Genomic DNA, 6,195 nt, shown 5'->3' with positions numbered 1-6,195 from the left:
ATAAAAGAACATAACCCTAGTAAACATGTTTGCACCCAACATAGGAGGACCTAAATATATAAAACAAATATTAAACAATGTAAAGCAGAGACCATCAGTTACACAATCATAGTAGGGGACTTTAACATCCCACTGCACCAATGGACAGATCTTCCAGATAGAAAACCAACAAAGAAACAGTGGCCTTAAATGACACACTATATAAGATGGATTTAATTGATATTTTTAGAACATTTACCCCAAAGCAGCAGAATATACACTCTTTCCAAGGGCACATGGAACATTTTCCGTGATAGACCACATTTTAGGCCATACAACAAGCCCCAGTAAATTTAAGAAGAGTGAAATCATATCAATCATCTTTTCTGACCACGATGGTATGAAACTAAAAATCAATTACAAGGAAAAAAACTGAAAAACACAAAAACACATGGAGGCTAAATAACATGCTACTAAATAATGAATGGATCAACAATGAGATTAAGGAAGAAATCAAAAGATACCTTCAGACAAATGAAAATGAAAACACAAAGACACAAAATCTATGGAACATAGCAAAAGCAGTCCTTAGAGGGAAATTCATAGCAATGCAGGCATACCTTAAGAAACAAGAAAAATCTCAAACAATCTAACTTTATATCTAAAGGAACTGGAAAAAGAACAGCAAACAAAGCCCAAAGAAAGTACAAGGAAGGAAATAATAAAGATCAGAGTGGAAATAAATGAATGAAATAGTGGCTAAAAAACAATACAAAAGATCAATGAACCCAAGAGCTGGATTTTTAAAAAGACAAACAAAATTGACAAACTTTTAGCCACATTTATCAAGAAGAAAGAGAGAAGAGCCAAATCAGTAAAATCAGAAATGAAAGAGAAGAAGTGACAACAAACAGACATCACAGAAATACAAAAATACGTTAAGAAAATGCTATGAGCTACTATATGTTAACAAATTGGGCAATCTGGAAGAAATGGCTAAATCCTAGGAGTATACAATCTTCCAAGGCTAAATCATGAAGAAACAGAAAATCTGAACAGACTAATTACTACTAACAAAAATTGAATCAGCAATCAACGAGCTCCCAACAAACAAAAGTCCTGGACCAGATGGCTTCACAGGTGAATTTTACCAAACATTCAAAAAAAAAAAAAAAAAAGGTAACACTTATTCTTCTCAAACTATTCCAGAAAATTCAAGTGGAGGGAAACCTCCCAAGCTCTTTTTACAAGGCCACCTTTGCCCTGATTCCAAAACCAGACAAAGACATTACAAAAAAGAAAGAAAGAAAGAAAGAAAGAAAGAAAGAAAGAAAGAAAGAAAGAAGGAAAGAAAGAAGGAAAGAAAGAAGGAAAGAAAGAAGGAAAGAAAGAAGGAAAGAAAGAAGGAAAGAAAGAAGGAAAGAAAGAAGGAAAGAAAGAAGGAAAGAAAGAAGGAAAGAAAGAAGGAAAGAAAGAAGGAAAGAAGGAAAGAAAGAAAGAAAGAAAGAAAGAAAGAAAGAAAGAAAGAAAGAAAGAAAGAAAGAAGGAAAGAAGGAAGGAAGGAAGTAAGGAAGGAAGGAAGGAAGGAAGGAAGGAAGGAAGGAAGGAAGGAAGGAAGGAAGGAAGGAAGGAAGGAAGGAAGGAAGGAAGGAAGGAAGGAAGGACACTATAGGCCAATACCCATAATGAACACAGATGCAAAAATTCTCAACAAAATATTAGCAAACCAAATTCAGAAATACATTAAAAAATCATACGTGAGGAACAAGCGGGATTAATCCTGGTATGCAAGGTTGGTTCAATATCTGCAAGTCTAATAACGTGCTCCACCACATAAACAAAATGGAAAATAAAAATCAGGCACGCCTGCAAACATGGCATTGCAAGGGGCACCGAGTGTGTGGGCGGTGGCCTGCAGCCTGTGCGCCACCCTGGTGCCGGTTGTGCCTTGCCCGCCATGGCCCTGTGGCCTGAAGGTGGGCACCAGCCAGACGTTGGACACCGGCCTGATTTGCTCTCGGTGCATAAATTCACAGAGGAACATGAATGGATAACAACAGAAAATGATATGGGAACAGTGGGAATCAGCAATTTTGCACAGGAAGCTTTGGGAGATGTTGTTCACTGTAGTTTGCCTGAAACTGGGACAACATTGAACAAACAAGATGAGTTTGGTGCTTTGGAAAGTGTGAAAGCTGCTAGTGAACTCTAGTCTCCTCTATCAAGAGAAGTAACTGAAATTCATGAAGCTCTTGAGGAAAACCCAGGAATTGTCAACAAATCTTATTATGAAGACGGTTGTCTGCTCAAGATGACACTGAATAACCCTTCAGAACCAGAGGAACTAATGAGTGAAGAAGCATATGAGAAGTACATAAAATCTATTGAGGAGTGATACTGGAACCTCCCTGAATAAAGTAGTACGAAACAACTTAGAAAAAAATCATATGGTCATTATCATTAAATGCAGGAAAAACATTTGACAAAATCCAGCATCCATTTATGATAAAAACTCTCAGCTGAAACACAAGGAGAAAAATGAGTAGGAGCAGGAAAGGGAGGCAGAACACAGTGTCCTAGAGCTGTGAGACAATATAAAATTATCAAATTGTCAAGAATAAGAAAAAATGCCTAATTAGTATATAAAAGCGCTGTTTTTTGTTTTGTTTTTTGTTTTTTTAAGAAATATACATTCCCCTGCTTTGAGTAAGAAAAAAAAATTGGGACATGTTACAAAGATACAGAGGCAAATATAAAGAGGCTTCCAATGGCTGAATCTGGAAAATTTTGAAGAATAAAATAAATAATGATATTAATCAATTATAACCTATAGATTAAAATAAGAAACTATGGCTCTATACTGATATATATTTATATACATGTATACTTATGTAAATGATATAAATGAATGGATGAATGAATGAGATAGCTTTTTCTTATAACATATTTCCAACTAATGTATGTAGAAAGAATAGTGGAAATAGAAAAATCACCATTTGGGAAACATCACAGTAATAGTTGTTTCACACAGAATCATTGTTAAAATTAGTGGGTGGAAGTATGATGAGAAACAGGATATTTATATAGTCTTAAAATATCTCCATATAATATACTTCATAATTACAAATGGAAAAAATAACCACAGCAAAGGCACTTAGCATACATTCCCTTAATGAAGAGATGTTAATATGATCAGTAATGACACAAATCAACAAGAGTCTCCTGATATGTACTTAGAGGAGGACACAATATTGACTTCAGTATTGTTGCCAGAAACTTAAATCAGAATATAATCATGTGGAGACATTAGACAAACAGAAATTGAGGATCAATTTACAAAATAAATGGCCAGTGCTCTTCAAAAGTGCTGAGGTCGTGAAAAACAAAGAAAGTCTCAGATTGGAGGAGATACTAGCTAAAGGCATAATATCTAAATGCAGCATGGTGTCCTGTATTGAACCCTCGTCCCCCAAAATGGCATTAGTGGGGCAATTGGTGATACTTAATAAGGTCTGTAGATTAGATAATAGCAACACATCAATAGTATTATATCAATCGTGTTAACATTTCATTGTTGGGGATTCTGGGTGAAGGATATTTGAAAAGTCTTCTTGCATCTTTTTTTGTAAGCCTGAAATTATTTTTAAATGACAAGTTGTTAAAAATGTTAAAGTTAAAAAAATAAAGTGGCATAAAACAACATCCTGTTGCCTGTGGACTTCCTTCTTGTCAATGGACTCTCTAATGCACAAAAATAGCCATTTCTTTCCCCTGTTTAAAATTTTCTAAGCCTCTGGACTTCTTTACCAGGTCCCTGCTCACCCCATCAGACTCAGCTCTTGTTGCTACCAACATCTTACGCTATGATCTCGAGCTCTTGGCGCTCGTGAAGCTTTCTCAAGCTGATAGGTGTCAGGACCTCCTTCTCTGAGCCACAGCACCTGTGCCAGCACGGCCGTAACAGACATCCAGAGAAGACTGTTCTTTTTAATGCTTCCCTCTTCTAAATGAGGAAATTATTTTCCGTTGAAATCACATAATAATGAATAATAATAATTATTTTCCTACTTGTTCACTAGTTTAAAAACAATTGACAGTTTTAAAAGAAAAGACATGTCAATTTAAAAGATATTCACAAAATCTGTAAAATATTTCATATATGAATCAAAATCTCTCTTTACCTGTAACAAACCTATTAGGACTTGTACATTATATTGTTTCCCTATTTTTAGATTTAAACACAAATTAGTGGTCACTTAGCATGAAGTAAGTCTAGTTCTGTCCTCTTTCTAATCACTGTGCTATCACTGCTTATTTTGCATCTACTGTTTAAATTCAGGAGTACATAGTACTACAGATGTTGGAGACACAGGCTACATCTGAAATGAGCTCTTTCCAAAGCTTTCACACTTGCCAAAGCACCAAGCTCATCTTGTTTGTACCCTTCTGAACTTATTCTGTGAACCAATGAGTACAGTCAGGTCTGCATGTGAGGAGGGCTGGTTGTATAACTGGGAATTCTCTGAATTAAGTTCCACATAGAATGGAATGTTTCTTAAAGGACAGGTGACAAAAATGTGCTAATTTCCTATTTATGTATATATTATTCAAACTCAACTATCACTCCAACAATTATTCAGAATTTAGCCCAATAAATGATTTTCAGGGGAAGGAGAATTTTATCACTGACATTGTTTAGAATTAATTGTCACATGATGATAATAAAAAGAAGTCTAACTTTTAGTTGATTCTATTGTTATTTTAATTTCTCCACAATGCATTCCCTCATTGCCTGCTCCTGGCTGCTCCTCCCACCACCCCAGACTTGGAACACCACTGCATAGCACCCTACGATTTCTTCTCATTATTTTTGCCACCCTGATTTGTAATAGTTCCCTGATGTATTTAATCTCATAGATAATATTATGAGCTGTTTAAAAGTAAGGTCCGTGCTTTATTTGTTCATCTCTATATCCACAACATTTGAGACATAATAGAGTCTCCATAACTGTTTGCTGAAAGAGGGATGATCCGATGAATACATGCATACGACCGTGGGCCAAGATGCTTACATGTATACCTCTGGCAAAGGTCAAAAACTTTCCATTGTAACACTGCCCAAAGTCTTAGGACTTCACAACCGGAGTCAATGTGGACTTCTGATGGAGCAGAGTAGGTGGTCGCAGCCAAAGAGCCAAACTTACTTAATCTGTACAGCAAATACCACAGAAGTGCAAGGAGGCGAAGAACTCAAAATCACTGTCAAACAATGACGGGTTCAGGTCTCACCTCTGCCACTTTAGTGGTAACTTTTCAAATATTTATAAAAGCGCTTGACCTCACTAAGCTTCAGTTTCCTCAGCAGTAACAATGGGCATAACCCCTCCATGACATAGGGTTCTTGTGATATCTAAGTGAAAGGTCATTGTGACCATGTCTCCGGCACAGAGTCGCCATAGCACAGCTTAGTAAATAATGGTTGCCATCCCATTTTTCTCTGATGATTAATGCTTAAACACACTCCAAATTCATCTCTACTGTATTTATAAAAGCCAAAGGACATCTTCTATGTAGTATGACATTTCCTTTAAGATAGGATACATATATTACCATTTGGGGATGTGGTAGTGGTAAATATTTTTCATCAGTTACAAGAAGATTCAGCCTTGGAACTCCAGACTTCCCTTGATACTGTCAGGACCATCCAGGATACCTGGTGGGTGGCTGACAGAGGAATTGGAGAATCATTTCCTAAAACCCAGCTGGAAGTCTGCACAACACCAATTGAGGGCCGTGGAGCCCCAAAGCCAGAATGAACAAACATCACGTTCTCTCTTTCCAGGAGATACCTAATTAGTGTCTGTTAATCCACCTGACCAGCTTCAAATAATCACAACTTACTTTCCAACTTGCCAGGATATGCTTAGAGGAAGAGAAAAAGAGAATGCACAGGGTAGTAGGTGGGACAATGTATAGATAATCAACATTTTTAATTGAATTTCAGGTGTGAGCTTAAGCTGCTCATTGGAGATTCTATGTTGGATCTGTCATTAGCAGAATGATTCTATTCTCTTTTTCTCATTATTTTAAATTGACAAGCAAAAGAAAAGTGATGTCTGAGCACATTTGTTTCTTGGGAAAATTAACTGAAATGATGGAAGCAATAGTTTAACCAAATGCCATCTAATGGAACTTTCTGCAATGCTAAAGGTGTTC

At 36.4% G+C, this 6,195-nt stretch overlaps 1 pseudogene; it reads left to right on the top strand.

The window, feature by feature from the left end:
* The first annotated feature begins 1,853 nt into the window (after positions 1 to 1,853).
* Positions 1,854 to 2,374, top strand: LOC109454831 (glycine cleavage system H protein, mitochondrial; annotated as a pseudogene).
* Positions 2,375 to 6,195: the final 3,821 nt, after the last annotated feature.

The sequence above is a fragment of the Rhinolophus sinicus genome, linkage group LG07, assembly GCF_036562045.2.
Source record: "Rhinolophus sinicus isolate RSC01 linkage group LG07, ASM3656204v1, whole genome shotgun sequence".
In the NCBI taxonomy this organism is placed as follows: Eukaryota; Metazoa; Chordata; class Mammalia; order Chiroptera; family Rhinolophidae; genus Rhinolophus; species Rhinolophus sinicus.
Note: the sequence above shows the minus strand (reverse complement) of the source record. Positions and strands in the feature narration are given on the sequence as shown.